Source organism: Octopus bimaculoides, chromosome Z (assembly GCF_046866305.1).
Source record: "Octopus bimaculoides isolate indiv1 chromosome Z, ASM4686630v1, whole genome shotgun sequence".
NCBI lineage: Eukaryota > Metazoa > Mollusca > Cephalopoda > Octopoda > Octopodidae > Octopus > Octopus bimaculoides.
The window spans coordinates 52,553,192-52,575,433 of NC_142944.1; the positions used below are offsets into that span (position 1 = coordinate 52,553,192).

Sequence of the window (22,242 nt, forward strand, 5' to 3'; positions counted from 1 at the left end):
AGGTAATAAGTATTAATGCTCTACCTGTAATATGTTATATTCAGAGTATTCCCAACTGGACGGTAAATGAATTAACAGGACTAAACAAATAAAAAGAAAAACAATAATGTTAGAATGTATACTACACATCCAGAATCTGACAAAGAAGATTATATTACTTATTATAAAGTTTATCTCTATAGATATTCTATAGAATTGAGAGCCAACGCTGCAAGTTAAGACGTTACGTAAACAAATACGTTTATGTAAACAATTCGATCAAAAATTGCTGTTTTTTACCTATTATTTAAAATCTACTTTTATCCATTTTTTAATCGATTTTTCTATTCTATATTCGACTGCGTTGTTTACAAAGACGTATTCGTTTACGAAAGGATGTAACTTTCAATGTTGGCTCTGAATTCTATTGAAAAGTTTTAAGGATAAACTTTAAGGTGAAAATTTCGCACTGATAATACACGGTGAAACACAGTATCGACATGCAAAACAAGATACTGTGGTCTTGATCGCAATTAATAAAATACCCATTGTATACACATTTAATGTAAAAATAGCTAAAAAAAACAAAAAAAAACAGGGACATAAAGCCAAAATTTACAAGATAAAAATTAAATAGACAGTTATTTTGAAAATAGCGAAATGTCTATAGAAAGCCAAAAAGTAAGACGAGAATGCGCAGGCGACAAATATCTTATACAGCCAGGCTTGAGAAAACCGAACAGGGGAGAACTAGAAGAAAACTCGCAATATGGGCAGGTCTAAATAAGTTTTGATTTTGGTACAAAATCAATGGTTTCCGCATATGAAACCACCAAAAGTAGCTTGTGAAAACAAAAGGATAGAAATTTATGGATATTTTTGAGTGTATACCAAACTTTTTACCACAATAGAGGGAGGAAAAGAAATTATTCAGAAGTAGTTTAATATTTATACATATTGTACACTTAAATACTAATTCATCAGATGGTATCTGTGAATATTGATAAATTGGTATATACTGGTATTAATGAAGGAGGATTGAAGTAAAAGAACATTCTAATTATATATTAATAAAACTATATTCTCAGCAGCTTTTTTATATATGTAGTGAATATATCAGTATAGTTTTGTATAAGCTAAGTATGAATTTATAGAGATACAAAAATTAGGTTAATTTTATTAATAAATAAAAGCTAAATATAAATTAATAAAGAAATGAAATAAAATAATCAATTAGGGTAGAATACCGTAGAAATAAAATAGCTTAATTACTAATGCTATGGTAAAACATATTTAGTTTATTAACACCAATAAAGAAGATTTATAGAAAAAGTATAATAATTCAAAATATATTGGACTAAAAATTATATATTAACTTATTTAGCTAATATCAATAAAAGACTGATACATGATATCAGTTAAAGGAATATTTAAGTTATGGAACATTCAAATTTTACACTAATCCTTCTATATATAAACTGAGGGATTATATTATAGGTTTAAGAAGTTATTATTGTTACTCCTTAGATAATATTTATAGTTTCTTGGTGGTACATGCGAAATAAGTTGAGAAGTAGTTTACAACATTGTCCTGGCTGGATAGATCTATGCCGAAAACACAAGGTGTGTAATCAGTGTCATACCTACAGGTACGACACTGATGAGAGATTTCATACTTTGGAAATAATACTTTGTATTATTAAATATTAATAAGACAGAAATGCTTAGGGTATGATAAGGCAGCCATAATCTGGATATGCTAAGAGATAGATCAAGGTTTATCGTGTTGATATTGCTGCCAGGCACTAAGCGGGAAGAAAGGGCCTCACAATCGAAATATTAGTTTAGGCATATTCTAAAAGGAATGGAGAAATCAACCATATAATAACATACAAGGAATAACGACAGCCGGAATATATGGGGACTGACAACAGAATCAGACAGTAAAATAATAGGTGCCAGAGAAATAATTAAAAGAAAAGTGACAAAAATAAACAGAAAAATAGATAATTTACATTTCAGAGTTTATGAGTATTTACAAAATACGGGAATATTCACAATATTCAGACTACAGGAATTGCACATATATTACTTAGAATAACATCAAACCAAACAAACCAAAATACTGCATAAACTCTAGGTAAATTCGCTTCTGAGCATGGCGATGGTTAAGGGAATTAAAAACAGCGGATATATCCCCCCTTTGAATACAGGAGGATGTTGTAAATGAAGTCAACATGCTCACTTCTGTCTACTATATATTGTTGGATATTAATCTATAGTAACAGGGTGTGTGTGTTTGACTATATGCGTGAATGTATGCGTATGTTATGTATAGACATATGTATGTATATATATGCATACATATATATACATACACACACACACACACACACACACACACACACACACACACACACACACACACACACACACACACACATATATATATATATATATATATATATATATATATATATATATATATATATGTATATACATATATATATATATAAACACATAGATGTAGATATTCATGCATATATATATGTATAGATATATGAATAGATATGAATGTGTGTGAATAATGATATATGCACATCTATCTATCTATCTATCTATCTATCTATCTATCTATCTATCTATCTGGAAACTGAAAACTGGAAACTGAACGCTTCGCTCTTAGCGCGGCAGGTTTACAGGAACCGGATTAGCGAATTAATTAAGAGGGCGTTAACAGGAGCCATCGTTAACAACCGCTGGTGGTTTGCCCTGAAAATGGCAATCAAATCGGAATCTATTAGGTTTAGTAAAGAACTAGCGATAGATCGAAATAGAGTAGAGGGAGACTTAGTTAAGAAACTAGAAGAGGCACTTACAACTGGCAGCGCAACCAACGTTTTGGCTGCGAGGATGGCCCTCGACCAACACCTCAACGCCAAACACTAAGGTTGCGTCGTCAGAGCTAAAATGCGTGCCTTAAGGAACGAAGGGATCGAAGCTGCGCGAGAAGCCCGGGTGGCGGAGGCGCAACGCGGTAACAGAGCCACCATTCGGTCTCTAATCGATGAACAGGGATGTAGTCTGCTCGAACCCGAAAGGATGTGTGGGGCCTTTCAACAGCACTTTGCTCGACTGTTCGGTGCGAGCGGTGAGTCAGAACGCAGGATGGACTTCACTGCCTACCTGACCGGCCTGCCGCGGCTCTCGGCGGGAGAGGCAGAGTGTTGTGAGGGTCCCATCACAGCTGCTGAAGTAAGGGATGCTATGGCGGGCTGCGCGAGGGATAAGTCACCTGGATTGGATGGTCTACCCTACGAGCTGTATTGTCAAATGCCAGATTTGTTTGGCGACCTCTTGGCATCAGTCTACTGCAACTGGCAACAAAACGGGAGAATTCCCGGTTTCGTGAGCCGAGGTGCAGTGACATTGCTGAAGAAAGACCCAAACAAGGGGAATTTTATAGATAATTTCAGGCCCATCACTCTGCTCAACGCAGACTTGAAAATTTTGGCCAAAGTAATAGCCGAGAGGTTGGCGCTTGTCATCGATAAACTGGTCGACAGGGCGCAAACATGCGCCGTGCCGGGCAGAAGTATCCATGACAACCTCCACCTCATGCGCTACATCATGGACAGGGTAGTTAAGGATCCTGGCATGGGTGGGGCGCTGATCAATTTAGATCAATCTAAAGCCTTCGATAGGGTCGACCATCGATACCTAGCGGCCGTCCTCAGGGCAGCTGGCTTTGGTCCCGTCTTCCGCGGTTGGATCGCTGCCTTGTATAGCGGCATCCGATCGGTAATACGGGTAAACGGTCACCTGTCAAAACCGTTCGACATCACGCGTTCGGTCCGTCAGGGATGTCCCTTGTCGGCGCTTCTGTATGTATTGACGATCGAACCACTACTGCGGAAGCTGGCGACACTGAGGGGTATCCCACGAGAGCTGGGTTGCGGGACGAGCGTGTTTGCATATGCGGACGATGTCACCGTCATAGTGTCGAGCGAAAAGCACGTCGAGATGCTAGGCGAGACACTTAAACAATACGAAACGGTGACAGGAGCAAAAATTAACCCGGAAAAGTCAGTGGGTTTGTTACTCGGCACCTGGAGAAGCAAGCCCATACCGTCCAACAGTGACTCCGTAGTGGGACGCTGGACGGACGGACCGGTTAAACTGCTCGGGGTCTGGTTCAGTCCGGACCTCCAAATGGATAAGAACTGGGACGAGATCACCAGTAGAGTGATCAAACTCAGCCAAACATGGGCTGAGAGAAAGTTATCTCTAAAAGGCCGGGCGGAGGTGGCTAATGTGTATATCGCATCAGTCATCGATTACCGCCTGACCGTCGTGCCTTGTCCCGATGCCACCATCACGAAACTAGAACGCATACTTTTCCGCTTTCTGTGGAAGGGTGGCGTTCCGATGGTGAGGCGATCCATTTGCTGTCAACAACCGTTACGTGGAGGACTGGGGATGCCGTGGTTAATGATGCGCAGACATGCGCTGAGACTGCGGCATCTCTGGAACTTCATTGACGACGGTGAACAGGTGTGGGCGCCGTTTGTGAGGCACGCCTTCCCGCAGCTCGTCTCACTCACCGAACTGCAAACATGGATCAGGAAGAGACCGAAACTGGGCGAATGGCACCGCGAGTGTCGCCAAGCTCTACAACAGCTCTGCCGTCCGGGATCAAACTTGTGCAACTTCCAAACGACCAATGCGTTCTATAGAGGACTAGTGGAGGGGAGGTCTGACGACACTCTCGGGGCAAACCTGGGTGTCGACGAGAAATTCTTAACCCGCCTTTTCAAGACGACGTTCGGGCCGGGGCCTATGGATAATTTCCAGAGATCCCTGGCTTGGCAATGCTATCGAGACGCACTACCAGTTCGAGAGAAGATCTACAGACACGGTTCGAAAACCACCGGACCGACCTGCCCGAGATGCGGTCAGAGCGACGAAACCGTTCTGCACGCACTCGTACAGTGTCCAGATATTTCAGAGCTGTGGACCTTCGTCGAACGGCTGTTGTCGCGTGTGGGACGAGCCCACTTATCAGCCGAGTCTATCGTGAATATTGTTCCGCCACCTTCCTTTAAACGGGAAGGAAAAACGGTTTTTGTAACACTGATAGCTATGGCAAAAGAATGCGTGTGGTGGACGCGTTTGAAAGGTCTACAAACAAACACTTTCCTCTCTGGTCAGTCCCTCGTCAACTTTTTCAAGTACCACTTGAAAAGGAGGATGAGGATAGAGAGGAAAGTGTTGTCGAATGAAAGTTTCAATAAAAAATGGGTAAATGTGGCAAGAATGGTAAGAATGAAAGACGACACCATTTTAAGCATAGACTTGTAACAAAAAGAGACAAAAAGAGAGAAGGTACTTACTTTCATGTACCTTTAAAAAAGAAAGCCTGAGGTGACCGTGGTCTTTTTCGTAGGCTTTTCTCTCCACGGATAAACCTAATCTGTTCCCCGTTTTTTACATCGACTGTGATACACGATCCCTATTGATCGCCCCCTCCCACGTTTTTTTTTTTTTTTTTTTTTTTTTTCCTTTTCTTCCCGCGATCCCTTTTGATCCAAATTATCCCCCCCCCAAAAAAAAGCTCTACTTTGTAATTTGTCCATTTTCTGTATTTAGCCCTGTGTGGCTATAATAAAAAGATATCTATCTATCTATCTATCTATCTACCTATCTATCTATCTATCTATCTATCTCTTCTCACGGACGTGCTGTCACATCGGCTGCGAAGGTAAACGTTTATTTGACCTTTTACTGTCCACATTTTGTTGGAATTTTTTAATAATTTTGTTGCGAAGCACCTAGGCTTCATTTGTGTGTATTTTCAAGGGCAGGAATTGACCCCCAGGGGCAGTTTCGGCCCTAGCAAAATACAAAAATTTCCTTCTTGACATTTGAAAAATGTCGAGAAACATAATTTTGGAACGCTTGTCTTGTTCTTTTGACAAGCATTTCCCGAGGCTTCAGATGCCAGAAGAGAAAAAAGAACAGAATAGCGCGTGCTCATGCAGTGACACGAACGCAGTTGCTATAAACGTCACAAAGACTGTGAGTACAGCTACTAACAGCCCTCTCACCACCACCACCACCACCACCACCACCAACACCAACAACAAAAACAAAACTGTAACCAAGGTTACAAAACCATGCGTGAAAACCGTCACAAATGTCTCTGACGTAAGCACCACTGCTGCTGACGCCATCATCACCACCACCAACGACAACAACAACAACAACAACAACAACAGCAACAACGACAACAACAACAACAACAGCAACAACAAGGAAGTAAAGTTATCGGCCGTCAGCAATGACACCATCACCTGTTCAACAAACTCTGCTGCCACTACCACCACCTTTGAACCAGGCAGTACATACACCAACATAAACAAAAATATCCAGAAGAACATGTCCGCCAGCACAACAAAAACAAATTTCGCAAATGCTCTAAAGGAAAAAAGAACAACAGTGACATTCACACAAAAACAAATAAAAGACACAAAATCCCTTCTTACGAAAGAAGGAGATGATGTCAGAATTAACATCCCAAAAGATATTATAGAAATGAAAAACAAAAAGTGCATCATTTATAAACTGGTAAACACAAAAACCAGACGTGTAGAAAATGTTAGCACAGATAAAATTGAAGTTTGTCTTAGAAAAATTTGGCCTTATCAAAATCATGTCACCTGGGGAAGGAAATTCGGAACGGTGCAAGTAAGGTTTCTGGATGAAAATTTAGCTAAACAATTTTCGACACTCTCTCTCCGCACAGATGACTTGGTAATGATACCGAGTTATCTAGGACAGAGAGTGACCAAAGTTATGATAAAAAATGTGCCATCGGAGGTGGACACCCAATGGCTGATATCGGCCGTGTGCCTGGAAATGGAGGAGGCAAATATTTTGGAGATTACGGTCGGAGAGGAAAAGAACTGGGGAGGGAAAAATCTGGAAATCCTTCTCCACATCACGGAGGAGGCTTCACAGAAAATTCCTCCAAACATTAGATTGGCAGAGGACCACAAGCTGTATGTGGTGGTAGAGGGCAGGCGACCTCGCTGTTACCTATGCAACAGCGAAGCACATCTGAAAAAGGACTGCCCTCTGGCCGCTAAACAAAAACAACAACAACAACAACAACAACAACAACAACAACAGAAGCAACTACCAAATACCCCCAACAGAAAAACCTTACTACCAACACCACCAGCAACGCAAAAAACAACAACAGAAATATCAGCAATAACCACAACAGAAAAGACAACAGAAACTGCAAAAACAGAAGAAAAAAAAGAAAATTCCAAGACTGCCTCTCCCTCCCCCATATCACATACACCACACATAAATAACAAGGAGCCAACATCAATAAAAACAGCAACACAAACATTCACAGAAACACACACAGACGCACAAAATTTGCCGTTACCTCTTTCTGACTCCTCAGATCTCCCATCATCCGATGAAGAGAGTGGGGAGGAGTGGAAAATAGCTACGAAAGGAAAGAGGAAGCGCAGTAAGAAGAAAACAAAACAAAATGCAAACACAAACAAAGCAGGGAGATTCACATCTCCCGAAAATACTACTAACACCAATAGTAATATAAAAAAAACAATGCTAACAGCAATAGACAGTACAAACACAGAGTTGATGAATTACATCAACTCTAAAACAAACATCACAAATAACGATATCAAAACCAACAACCACCCACGTACAACACCGCCAAAACACATTAAAATTATTCATGTAACACCAGCATTACACAACACAATAAAATCCCTCTACCCCAACTCGGTAGGCGGATTCCAGAAATATTTGTGCAAGAAATTGTACAATAGCCTCCTTGGTGAAAAATCCAAGGAGGAAACAAAACTTTCTAACGGCAAGTAACACTCTGTTCTTTTGTTTTGTGCTTTAAAGCACACGTATAAATAGAATCATGGTGAAGATTGGTTGTGTGAATGTGCGTGGCTTAGGGTCCCCTTGGAAACAAGGGTACCTCTTAAATGACATCAAGTCACACAATTTGGATATCATAGCCATTAGTGAGACCAGACTCCATGAACCGCGGGCCCTAAAGTCCATGTTTGGCGGACAGTTTAACATTTATTTTTCTCCCTGTCTGCCGAGGATGGGCGGTAGTGGCACGGCGGTTCTTTTTCGCAAGAGTCTGGATCTCCAAGTAAAGACGATATTTACGGACCCGGAGGGTAGACTGGTTGTCCTAGATGTGGACGGCAGCGATGGAGGCGCTTTTCGGTTGCTGGCAGTTTATGTGCCTCCTTTAACAGGTCGGTCAGACTTCTTTCGACGTCTAGAAGTATTCCTGGGAACGTCTCGTCCCTTACTTTTAGTGGGGGATTGGAATGCTACCTTGGACACGCATCTAGACTACGTGGGGAGTGACAAAAGTAGAAGGGGTTGCAAAGGCCTCATAGACCTGCTCAGACGCTTCCAGTTGTCTGACAGGTACCGACTCGACCACCCAAATGTGCCAACGTGGACTTGGAGCAACCGCATTGGGTCGTCGAGATCGTATCTAGATAGGATAGTGTGTAGGACAAGAGATAGAGATAGTTTAGGATGTCCACAGTTCCACATAGTCAGCTACACGGATCACAAACTTGTGACGTGTACGCTAGACTTAGATAAGGCACATAGGCAGGGTCCCGGTTACTGGAAACTAAACGCGTCTTTCCCGTCGAGACAGGTTTTCAGAGACCGGATTAGCACGTTAGTAAAGAGGGCTTTGACGGGAGCCATCGTCAACAACAAATGGTGGTTTGCCCTCAAGAGAGCAGTGAGGGCGGAAGCAATAAGGTATAGCAGGGCACTAGCTGTAGAGAGGAACAGAGAAGAGGGGGAGCTAGTGATAAAGTTAGAAGAGGCATTGCGAAGTGGCATCGCATCCGACGTTTTAGCGGCGAGGTTGGCCCTCGACCAACACTTCAATGCTAAACACGAAGGGTGTGCTGTCAGGGCAAGGATGCGTGCTCTGAGGAATGAAGGTGTTGGAGCCGCACGAGAGGCCCGGGTGGCGGAGGCGCAGCGGGGTAACAGAGCCACCATCCGGTCTCTGGTAGACGAACAGGGGCGCGAATTGCTCGAGCCGAGTAAGATGTGCGAGGCGTTTCAGCGGCATTTTGCCCGACTGTTCGGGAGGAGTGGCGAGCGAGAAGGCAGGGTGGACTTTAGTGCCTACCTGCACAGCTTGCCACGACTCTCGGCAAGAGAGGCGGAGTGCTGCGAAGGGGTCATCACGGCGGAGGAGGTGAGGGACGCGATGGCGGGTTGCTCGACGGACAAATCTCCGGGTTTGGATGGTCTGCCCTACGAGCTTTACAACTGTATGCCAGACTTGTTTGGAGAAGTCTTGGCGGTCGTGTACTGCAACTGGCAGCAGAACGGGAGCATTCCCGGTTTTGTGAGCCGAGGAGCGGTAACGCTGCTGAAGAAAGATCCAAACAAGGGGGACGCCATAGATAACTTTAGGCCCATCACTCTGCTCAATGCAGACATGAAAATTTTGGCCAAGGTGTTAGCCAAGCGGTTGGCGCTTGTCATCGAGAAACTGGTCGGCACGGAGCAGACGTGCGCCGTGCCGGGCCGGAGCATCCATGACAACCTCCATCTGATGCGCTACATCATAGAGAGGGTAGTTAAGGAACCTGGCATGGGTGGGGCCCTGATCAATTTGGATCAATCGAAAGCTTTCGATAGGGTAGACCATCGATACTTGGAGGCCGTCCTCGAAGCGGCCGACTTCGGTCCCGTTTTCCGCGGCTGGATGGCTGCCTTGTACACAGGCATCCGTTCGGTTGTTCGCGTCAATGGACGTCTATCGGGACCCTTCGACATTGCACGTTCGGTTCGTCAGGGATGCCCCCTGTCGCCGCTCCTGTACGTATTGACTCTCGAGCCACTACTGCGGAAGCTGGCGACGCTGAGGGGCATCCCGCGAGAACTGGGGTGCGGGACGAGCGTGTCGGCATACGCGGACGACGTCACCGTCATAGCGTCTAGCCACGAGCACATCGAGCTTGTCGGCGAGACGCTGAAAGACTACGAAGCGGTGACGGGAGCGAAAATCAACCGGGATAAGTCGGTGGGTTTGCTGCTCGGCACCTGGAGAAGCAAGCCCATACCGTCCGGCAGCGCCTCAGTAGTGGGACGCTGGACGGACGGTCCGGTCAAGTTGCTCGGAGTCTGGTTCGGTCCGGACCTGCAAACGGAGAAGAACTGGGACGAGATAACGAGTAGGGTGGCCACTCTCTGCCGGCAATGGTCCGAGAGGAAGCTGTCCCTAAAAGGTCGGGCGGAGGTGGCGAACGCGTACATCGCGTCCGTCATCGAATACCGCCTGACCGTCGTGCCTTGTCCCGATCGCGCCATCACCGAAATGGAGCGCATCCTCTTCCGCTTTTTGTGGAAAGGAAGCGTTCCGATGGTGAGGCGATCCGTTTGTTGCCAACACCCGCTGAAAGGAGGGCTGGGCATGCCGTGGTTGATGATGCGCAGACATGCGCTGAGACTGCGACATCTCCGGCTCTACGTAGACGACGGTGAGCAGGTGTGGTCGCCGTTTGTGCGACGCGCTTTCCCGCAGCTCGTCTCCATGACCGAGCTGCAGTCGTGGATCAAAAAGAGGCCGAGGAATGGCGAATGGCACCGTGAGTGTCGCGTTGCTCTGCAACAACTTTGCCGTCCCGGGTCGACCTTGAGCGGCTGCATCACAACGAAGTCATTCTATAGGGGATTAGTGGAGGGCAGGTACGACGACGATCTCGGGGCGAACCTGGGCGTCGACGAGGAATACCTGACCCGCCTGTTCAGGACGACTTTCGGGCCGGGACCTATGGACAACTTCCAGAGATCCCTGGCCTGGCAGTGTTACCGAGAGGCGCTACCCGTTCGGGATAAGCTCTATAGACACGGCTCGCGAAATGTGGGGCCGACCTGCCCGAGATGCGGTCAGAGCGATGAAACCGTTCTGCACGCACTCGTGCAGTGTCCAACCATTTCGGAGCTGTGGGCTTATGTCGAACGACTGCTGTCGCGTGTGGGACGAGTCGGTTTATCAACCGAGTCTATCGTCAATATCGTCACGCCTCCTTCCTTTAAACGGGAAGGAAGAGCTGTATTTATCGTACTTGTGGCTATGGCCAAAGAATGCATCTGGTGGACGCGTCTGAAAGGATTACAGACAAATACTTTCCTCTCTGGTCAATCTCTCATCAACTTTTTCAAGTATCACTTGAAAAGGAAGGTGAGAGTAGAGAGGCAAGTGTTGTCTAGCAAATGTTTCGAAAAAAGATGGATACATGTAGCAAGAATGGCACGTATAAATGACGAAGCCACCTTGACCATGATTCTATAAAACGTTTTAAAATTTTGTAAACAAAGAAATTTTATTTAACAAACTGTGACGCTAAAGACCGAGGCTACCGTGGTCTTTTCGTAGGTTTTTCTTTCCACGGATAACCTCCCCATTTATTGGGAATTTTTTGTATTATTTCGTATTTTTTGTAAATACCCCAAACGTTTTGCGATGTTTCTTTTTTTTTTTTTTTTTTTTCATCGTTGTCCCCACTTTTGTTTTTTTTTCTGCTTTGTTTTCGACCCCCTCGAAAAGAAAAACTCTACATTTGTATTTTGTCCCCTCTGTGTTGAGCCCTGTGTGGCTAATAAAGAAACCTATCTATCTATCTATCTATCTATCTATCTATCTATCTATCTATCTATCTATCTCTTCTCACGGACGTGCTGTCACATCGGCTGCGAAGGTAAACGTTTATTTGACCTTTTACTGTCCACATTTTGTTGGAATTTTTAAATAATTTTGTTGCGAAGCACCTAGGCTTCATTTGTGTGTATTTTGAAGGGCAGGAATTGACCCCCAGGGGCAGTTTCGGCCCTAGCAAAATACAAAAATTTCCTTCTTGACATTTGAAAAATGTCGAGAAACATAATTTTGGAACGCTTGTCTTGTTCTTTTGACAAGCATTTCCCGAGGCTTCAGATGCCAGAAGAGAAAAAAGAACAGAATAGCGCGTGCTCATGCAGTGACAGGAACGCAGTTGCTATAAACGTCACAAAGACTGTGAGTACAGCTACTAACAGCCCTCTCACCACCACCACCACCAACACCAACAACAAAAACAAAACTGTAACCAAGGTTACAAAACCATGCGTGAAAACCGTCACAAATGTCTCTGACGTAAGCACCACTGCTGCTGACGCCATCATCACCACCACCAACGACAACAACAACAAAAACAACAACAGCAACAACGACAACAACAACAACAACAGCAACAACAAGGAAGTAAAGTTATCGGCCGTCAGCAATGACACCATCACCTGTTCAACAAACTCTGCTGCCACTACCACCACCTTTGAACCAGGCAGTACATACACCAACATAAACAAAAATATCCAGAAGAACATGTCCGCCAGCACAACAAAAACAAATTTCGCAAATGCTCTAAAGGAAAAAAGAACAACAGTGACATTCACACAAAAACAAATAAAAGACACAAAATCCCTTCTTACGAAAGAAGGAGATGATGTCAGAATTAACATCCCAAAAGATATTATAGAAATGAAAAACAAAAAGTGCATCATTTATAAACTGGTAAACACAAAAACCAGACGTGTAGAAAATGTTAGCATAGATAAAATTGAAGTTTGTCTTAGAAAAATTTGGCCTTATCAGAATCATGTCACCTGGGGAAGGAAATTTGGAACGGTGCAAGTAAGGTTTCTGGATGAAAATTTAGCTAAACAATTTTCGACACTCTCTCTCCGCACAGATGACTTGGTAATGATACCGAGTTATCTAGGACAGAGAGTGACCAAAGTTATGATAAAAAATGTGCCATCGGAGGTGGACACCCAATGGCTGATATCGGCCGTGTGCCTGGAAATGGAGGAGGCAAATATTTTGGAGATTACGGTCGGAGAGATAAAGAACTGGGGAGGGAAAAATCTGGAAATCCTTCTCCACATCACGGAGGAGGCTTCACAGAAAATTCCTCCAAACATTAGATTGGCAGAGCACCACAAGCTGTATGTGGTGGTAGAGGGCAGGCGACCTCGCTGTTACCTATGCAACAGCGAAGCACATCTGAAAAAGGACTGCCTTCTGGCCGCTAAACAAAAACAACAACAACAACAACAACAACAACAACAACAACAACAACAGAAGCAACTACCAAATACCCCCAACAGAAAAACCTTACTACCAACACCACCAGCAACGCAAAAAACAACAACAGAAATATCAGCAATAACCACAACAGAAAAGACAACAGAAACTGCAAAAACAGAAGAAAAAAAAGAAAATTCCAAGACTGTCTCTCCCTCCCCCATATCACATACACCACACACAAATAACAAGCAGCCAACATCAATAAAAACAGCAACACAAACATTCACAGAAACACACACAGACGCACAAAATTTGCCGTTACCTCTTTCTGACTCCTCAGATCTCCCATCATCCGATGAAGAGAGTGGGGAGGAGTGGAAAATAGCTACGAAAGGAAAGAGGAAGCGCAGTAAGAAGAAAACAAAACAAAATGCAAACACAAACAAAGCAGGGAGATTCACATCTCCCGAAAATACTACTAACACCAATAGTAATATAAAAAAAACAATGCTAACAGCAATAGACAGTACAAAGACAGAGTTGATGAATTACATCAACTCTAAAACAAACATCACAAATAACGATATCAAAACCAACAACCACCCACGTACAACACCGCCAAAACACATTAAAATTATTCATGTAACACCAGCATTACACAGCACAATAAAATCCCTCTACCCCAACTCGGTAGGGGGATTCCAGAAATATTTGTGCAAGAAATTGTACAATAGCCTCCTTGGTGAAAAATCCAAGGAGGAAACAAAACTTTCTAACGGTAAGTAACAATCTGTTCTTTTGTTTTGTGCTTTAAAGCACACGTATAAATAGAATCATGGTGAAGATTGGTTGTGTGAATGTGCGTGGCTTAGGGTCCCCTTGGAAACAAGGGTACCTCTTAAATGACATCAAGTCACACAATTTGGATATCATAGCCATTAGTGAGACCAGACTCCATGAACCGCGGGCCCTAAAGTCCATGTTTGGCGGACAGTTTAACATTTATTTTTCTCCCTGTCTGCCGAGGATGGGCGGTAGTGGCACGGCGGTTCTTTTTCGCAAGAGTCTGGATCTCCAAGTAAAGACGATATTTACGGACCCGGAGGGTAGACTGGTTGTCCTAGATGTGGACGGCAGCGATGGAGGCGCTTTTCGGTTGCTGGCAGTTTATGTGCCTCCTTTAACAGGTCGGTCAGACTTCTTTCGACGTCTAGAAGTATTCCTGGGAACGTCTCGTCCCTTACTTTTAGTGGGGGATTGGAATGCTACCTTGGACACGCATCTAGACTACGCGGGGAGTGACAAAACTAGAAGGGGATGCAAAGGCCTCATAGACCTGCTCAGACGCTTCCAGTTGTCTAACAGGTACCGACTCGACCACCCAAATGTGCCAACGTGGACTTGGAGCAACCGCATTGGGTCGTCGAGATCGTATCTAGATAGGATAGTGTGTAGGACAAGAGATAGAGATAGTTTAGGATGTCCACAGTTCCACATAGTCAGCTACACGGATCACAAACTTGTGACGTGTACGCTAGACATAGATAAGGCACATAGGCAGGGTCCCGGTTACTGGAAACTAAACGCGTCTTTCCCGTCGAGACAGGTTTTCAGAGACCGGATTAGCACGTTAGTAAAGAGGGCTTTGACGGGAGCCATCGTCAACAACAAATGGTGGTTTGCCCTCAAGAGAGCAGTGAGGGCGGAAGCAATAAGGTATAGCAGGGCACTAGCTGTAGAGAGGAACAGAGAAGAGGGGGAGCTAGTGATAAAGTTAGAAGAGGCATTGCGAAGTGGCATCGCATCCGACGTTTTAGCGGCGAGGTTGGCCCTCGACCAACACTTCAATGCTAAACACGAAGGGTGTGCTGTCAGGGCAAGGATGCGTGCTCTGGGGAATGAAGGTGTTGGAGCCGCACGAGAGGCCCGGGTGGCGGAGGCGCAGCGGGGTAACAGAGCCACCATCCGGTCTCTGGTAGACGAACAGGGGCGCGAATTGCTCGAGCCGAGCAAGATGTGCGAGGCGTTTCAGCGGCATTTTGCCCGACTGTTCGGGAGGAGTGGCGAGCGAGAAGGCAGGGTGGACTTTAGTGCCTACCTGCACAGCTTGCCACGACTCTCGGCAAGAGAGGCGGAGTGCTGCGAAGGGGTCATCACGGCGGAGGAGGTGAGGGACGCGATGGCGGGTTGCTCGACGGACAAATCTCCGGGTTTGGATGGTCTGCCCTACGAGCTTTACAACTGTATGCCAGACTTGTTTGGAGAAGTCTTGGCGGTCGTGTACTGCAACTGGCAGCAGAACGGGAGCATTCCCGGTTTTGTGAGCCGAGGAGCGGTAACGCTGCGGAAGAAAGATCCAAACAAGGGGGACGTCATGGATAACTTTAGGCCCATCACTCTGCTCAATGCAGACATGAAAATTTTGGCCAAGGTGTTAGCCAAGCGGTTGGCGCTTGTCATCGAGAAACTGGTCGGCACGGAGCAGACGTGCGCCGTGCCGGGCCGGAGCATCCATGACAACCTCCATCTGATGCGCTACATCATAGAGAGGGTAGTTAAGGAACCTGGCATGGGTGGGGCCCTGATCAATTTGGATCAATCCAAAGCTTTCGATAGGGTAGACCATCGATACTTGGAGGCCGTCCTCGAAGCGGCCGGCTTCGGTCCCGTTTTCCGCGGCTGGATGGCTGCCTTGTACACAGGCATCCGTTCGGTTGTTCGTGTCAATGGACGTCTATCGGGACCCTTCCACATTGCAAGTTCGGTTCGTCAGGGATGCCCCCTGTCGCCGCTCCTGTACGTATTGACTCTCGAGCCACTACTGCGGAAGCTGGCGACGCTGAGGGGCATCCCGCGAGAACTGGGGTGCGGGACGAGCGTATCGGCATACGCGGACGACGTCACCGTCATAGCGTCTAGCCACGAGCACATTGAGCTTGTCGGCGAGACGCTGAAAGACTACGAAGCGGTGACGGGAGCGAAAATCAACCGGGATAAGTCGGTGGGTTTGCTGCTCGGCACCTGGAGAAGCAAGCCCATACCGTCCGGCAGCGCCTCAGTAGTGGGTCGCTGGACGGACGGTCCGGTCAAGTTGCTCGGAGTCTGGTTCGGTCCGGACCTGCAAACGGAGAAAAACTGGGACGAGATAATGAGTAGGGTGGCCACTCTCTGCCGGCAATGGTCCGAGAGGAAGCTGTCCCTAAAAGGTCGGGCGGAGGTGGCGAACGCGTACATCGCGTCCGTCATCGAATACCGCCTGACCGTCGTGTCTTGTCCCGATCGCGCCATCACCGAAATGGAGCGCATCCTCTTCCGCTTTTTATGGAAAGGAAGCGTTCCGATGGTGAGGCGATCCGTTTGTTGCCAACACCCGCTGAAAGGAGGGCTGGGCATGCCGTGGTTGATGATGCGCAGACATGCGCTGAGACTGCGACATCTCCGGCTCTACGTAGACGACGGTGAGCAGGTGTGGTCGCCGTTTGTGCGACGCGCTTTCCCGCAGCTCGTCTCCATGACCGAGCTGCAGTCGTGGATCAAAAAGAGGCCGAGGAATGGCGAATGGCACCGTGAGTGTCGCGTTGCTCTGCAACAACTTTGCCGTCCCGGGTCGACCTTGAGCGGCTGCATCACAACGAAGTCATTCTATAGGGGATTAGTGGAGGGCAGGTACGACGACGATCTCGGGGCGAACCTGGGCGTCGACGAGGAATACCTGACCCGCCTGTTCAGGACGACTTTCGGGCCGGGACCTATGGACAACTTCCAGAGATCCCTGGCCTGGCAGTGTTACCGAGAGGCGCTACCCGTTCGGGATAAGCTCTATAGACACGGCTCGCGAAATGCGGGGCCGACCTGCCCGAGATGCGGTCAGAGCGATGAAACCGTTCTGCACGCACTCGTGCAGTGTCCAACCATTTCGGAGCTGTGGGCTTATGTCGAACGACTGCTGTCGCGTGTGGGACGAGTCGGTTTATCAACCGAGTCTATCGTCAATATCGTCACGCCTCCTTCCTTTAAACGGGAAGGAAGAGCTGTATTTATCGTACTTGTGGCTATGGCCAAAGAATGCATCTGGTGGACGCGTCTGAAAGGATTAGAGACAAATACTTTCCTCTCTGGTCAATCTCTCATCAACTTTTTCAAGTATCACTTGAAAAGGAAGGTGAGAGTAGAGAGGCAAGTGTTGTCTAGCAAATGTTTCGCAAAAAGATGGATACATGTAGCAAGAATGGCACGTATAAATGACGAAGCCACCTTGACCGTGATTCTATAAAACGTTTTAAAATTTTGTAAACAGAGAGTTACTCACGTTTCTTGCTTAAATAAAAGAAATTTTATTTAACAAAGTGTGACGCTAAAGACCGAGGTTACCGTGGTCTTTTCGTAGGTTTTTCTTTCCACGGATAACCTCCCCATTTATTGGGAATTTTTTGTATTATTTCGTATTTTTTGTAAATACTCCAAACGTTTTGCGATGTTTTTTTTTCATCGTTGTCCCCACTTTTGTTTTTTTTTTCTGCTTTGTTTTCGACCCCCTCGAAAAGAAAAACTCTACATTTGTATTTTGTCCCCTCTGTGTTGAGCCCTGTGTAGCTAATAAAGAAACCTATCTATCTATCTATCTATCTATCTATCTATCTATCTATCTATCTATCTATCTATCTATCTATCTATCTATATATATATATAATTATTAAGTTTGAAAACGGAGAGAGATCTAATGGATAAAATTAATTAATTAATTAATCAATTAACATTTTCACTTACAATGGTTTCATTTCCCGAGCCTTATTATATACTGGGGCAGCGGTATTAAAAATATCCCTATCGATAAAATCAAGAACTTATACCTAGTAGAAAACAGTATATATTCACGAGTTCTACACAACAGCATCATCAATAATTACCCCAAGGCCAGGCCACAAACCTATAACGAAATTAATAAAGAAGTTAGCATTATCGCCGCCAGACTTAAATTAGATATAAAAAAAAATAGAGGTCCTCTCCAAAAAAGAGGCCTTTATAACTTTCAAAGACCATAAAAAGAACTTCCTATCCAATCCTAAGTGTAGGCTTATTAACCCAGCTAAATCAGAACTTGGCATTATTAGTAAAGAAATTTTAGGGAAAATCAATGCGAAAGTCAGTAATGCCACTAGGTTAGTACAATGGTCTAATAGTATAGAAGACGTTCACTGGTTTAAAGCCATTAAGAATAAGAATAAAGCGAGATTCACGCAGTTCGATATTGTCAATTTTTATGCCTCTATCTCTAAAGAACTGCTAGATAAAGCCCTCATCTTCGCAAACGGATTCATAGAAATCAGTACACAGGATAAGGACATAATCTTCCATGCTAGAAAGACTTTACTCTTCAGCGAGAACGCAGAGTGGGTCAAGACTACCGATACAGAGGGTGCTTTCGATGTAAGCATTGGGTCATATGATGGAGCAGGCATATGCAATCTTATTGGACTATTCCTACTCGATACGTTGGGCAAGACTTTTCCTGACGTATACTTCGCCATTTACAAAGAGGATGCCCTAGCTTTAACCGCAGATACCAATGGAGCAGCACAGGATCGGTTTGGGAAGGATATTAAGGACACAGTTTCGACGAAGAAATACGCGGGCCTTCAGCAATCACACCTTGAGTTGCTTCAGGCACTGGGATAAAAGGAAAATGACCAAATTATCCATTCATATATGGTTCTTAAAAGATAAAGGTGTCAGTTACAACATCCATTGGAAGATCTTAGCCAAGTGCAAATTCTACACCAACGGCTGCAGAAAGTGCAGTCTTTGTGATATGGAAAGATGGCTCATCTGGAAAAGCAGCTTTTACCCTTATGGCCTTTTTACACATTTTTACACTTTTTTTCTGTATTTTGCCTTTAGCCTTGTTTCTTGGGCATGTGCGTATATAGACATGTGTACGAAACATTTTGCGCGCGTGTGTATGTGTGCAAGCGTGTTGCCCACGCGCGTGTGTGTGAGCGTGTATGCGGGTATATATATATATATATATATTGGCGAATGTGTGGGTGAGCATGTGTGTTTCAAGTGAGGGTGGATGAGTTGAGTACATATATATATATATATATATATATATATATATATATATATATATATATATATATATATAGGCGCATGTACGTGGTTGTGCGGGCGCGCATGTGTATGTATGGACTGGTGCGCTTACGCGAATACTATAGACATTTTTACCCCCTTACCTTTACTCCCTCCCCTCACTTAGCGGTCATTCTAATAGCTCTTTTCTCTTGATAACGGTCAACCACACAGTAATTTCCCTTTGTTTAACAGTCATTTTCATAGCATTCTTCGATGGCCAGATAACTGAAGAGATGGCGGCGTGGGTTTCCGCCCCGGAATCCGAAACTGGGAGTTTTATCATGGCTTCCGAATAATTGTCACATATTATTTACAGATTAAATTCTTCTCTTTACATAACATCGACGTCTCTTTCATTCTTTTGTTGTCTTACCCTTTCTATCAATATATATATATATATATATATATATATATATATATATATATATATATATATATATATATATATATATATATATATATATATGTACACATTCATATATATATGTATGTATATATATATATATATATATATATATATAAGCAATGTTAATTCTCTAAATGAAGTATTAACAGTAACTGCACGATAAAGTGTGGTATATTGCCACTTAAGTGTGGCTGACCCCTAGGGGTGGATGTTACTGTTGCTTTTAGCCCCAGGAGGACATCTCCTCCAGCTGGCTTATCGACACACGACTGTGTCCTGTTTGCCAAGGGAAGTTATCCCTCTCACCAACATCTGCAGCACGAACGTATCCGGATTTCAGGGTTATTTCCCTTCGTCGGCGTCCGACAGCTGCTGACCTTGGTGAGAGAGACAAAAACCTGGCAATCTTATATCTACTTTTCCAGTGAAATTCTTCACTGATATCAGTGAAGAATTTCACTGGAAAAGAAGATATAAGATTGCCAGGTTTTTCTCTCTCTCACCAAGGTCAGCAGCTGTCGGACGCCGACGAAGGGAAATAACCCTGAAATCCGGATACGTTCGTGCTGCAGATGTTGGAATATATATATTCATATACGTATATGCACACATATGCAATATGTATAATATATATGTGTAAACATAACTGTGTTATATAATTGTCTCTCTGTTTGTCCGTCCGTCCGTCCGTCTGTCTGTCTGTCTGTCAGTCTGTCTATCTGTCACTCACTCTCTCTCCCTCTCTCTCTCTTTATCTATCTATCTATCTATCTATATATATATATATATATTCAAAGTTTCAGCTCAGAGCTGCGGCCATGCTGATGCACCACCATATTTATATAAGGGCATTACTATACAATAACGCCTCACGCCATGAGGGACTCTAAGGTCAGACTACTATAAAAAGCACATTTTTACCGAATGTACCGCTAGCTACTTGATAAATTCTTGTAAAAGAATTCATCCTATTATTGAATTTATATATATATATATATATATATATATATATATATATAAATTCAATAATAGGATGAATAATATGATATTTGTATGTTGCGTGTGTGTATCTATGTATATATATATATATATATATATATATATATATATATATATATATATATATATATATATGCATACGTACATAAGCGCGCGCACACACACATATTTGCATCTATATATACGAGGAGGTACCCAAAGTAACCGCAAACGTACTCTGTGAGACAAGCCCGTTACAGTTCAGGCTTCTGCCGCTAGAAGTCACTTGATTCATCGCTGATGCATCTGTCTGCCGATCACCGTCGTCGAATGAAGTCGTAGTGTCACGTGGTGCGTCTGTTTTGCAGTGCTTCTCTCCTGTTCATCTATTTTTGCGATGGCTGAAACGAAGGAACAGCATGCTTCCTAGAAATTCTCTTTTCTGCCGGGGAAAACGGTGGCCGAAACAGTTGCTATGCATCAAACAGCTTACAAGGATGTTGTCATGTGCAAAACACAAGTTTATGAGTGGTGTTTTCACACTTTAGGAATGGTCACTTGTCGCTTGAAGACCAACCTCATTCAGGGTGACCATGACCCCCCCTCCTTCGCACGAATGAAAACATCATGAAAACTCATGAACTAATCTTGGAGTATCGTCACTGAACAACTGATGAACTTGTTGATAGGACTGGTGTGTCCTGGGGCTCCTGCCAACGAATTTGGAGCGAGGAATTGCGAATGAAAAGAATTGCAGCAAAATTTGTGCCTCGCTTGCTCACGGGAAATCAAAAACAGTCACAAGTGAATGCGTGACTTCGTTTACCCACCCTCTCTATTCATCCGATCTTGCTTCCTGCGACTTTTTTTTGGTTTCGTTGCCCCGAATGAAAAAGTTCTTAAAGGAAACGCTTTGTAAATATGGAAGAAGTGAAGAATAAAACGACGGAGGTGTTAAAAGGCATCACTTTGCAGAGTTCCAGAATTGCTTCGATTAGTGGAAAACACGCCTGGACCAATGCATTGCTTCAAATGGAGAACAATTTGAAGTCGATAAAAATGTAAGCATGTAAAACTAAGTGAATTAAATAATATTGCAAAATTCCGGTTTCTTTTGGGTACGCCCTCGTGTATATGTAATATGTGCATATATATATTTTATATATGCGCAAAATGTATTGGCCAGCGTTCTGTACTTCCTAAGTCGTCTTATTGTTTTAAATGTTAAGTAAATATTTAAAATCATGTATGTAGAAGAATAACGGCTTTCTTGTGCATTAAATAATAATTGCACACCATTCTTAACTGAATTTATTTGTTACGTTAGCAATATTTCCTACTAATTTTTCTGATGACCTTTTCAAAACATAGATAAATTTGTCTATACTTTGTTTTAATTTATATTTTTTTAATTCCTCAAATGATGAGCTGTCACACGCATCATCTGAAGACATTTTCCTTCAACCTCTGTTATAATGACTTCCTACACTGGTAATATTGTAGATAATGGTTATAAAATTTAGTGAAAATAATTGTTAAATTTAAGGCTATAAAGAGCAAATAA

General features: G+C 44.0%; 1 long non-coding RNA gene across 1 annotated transcript in view; it reads right to left on the bottom strand.

Moving 5' to 3' along the window:
* The window catches only part of LOC149132245 (uncharacterized), a 12,069-nt gene extending 6,082 nt beyond the window's left edge, over positions 1 to 5,987 (bottom strand). Inside the window, exons 1-2 of the long non-coding RNA XR_016244781.1 lie at positions 5,373 to 5,987; positions 25 to 80 (exon numbers count right to left, since the gene is read on the bottom strand). This is a non-coding gene — a long non-coding RNA (uncharacterized LOC149132245). The remainder of the gene's footprint in view (positions 1 to 24; positions 81 to 5,372) is intronic.
* Between the last annotated feature and the right edge of the window lie 16,255 nt (positions 5,988 to 22,242).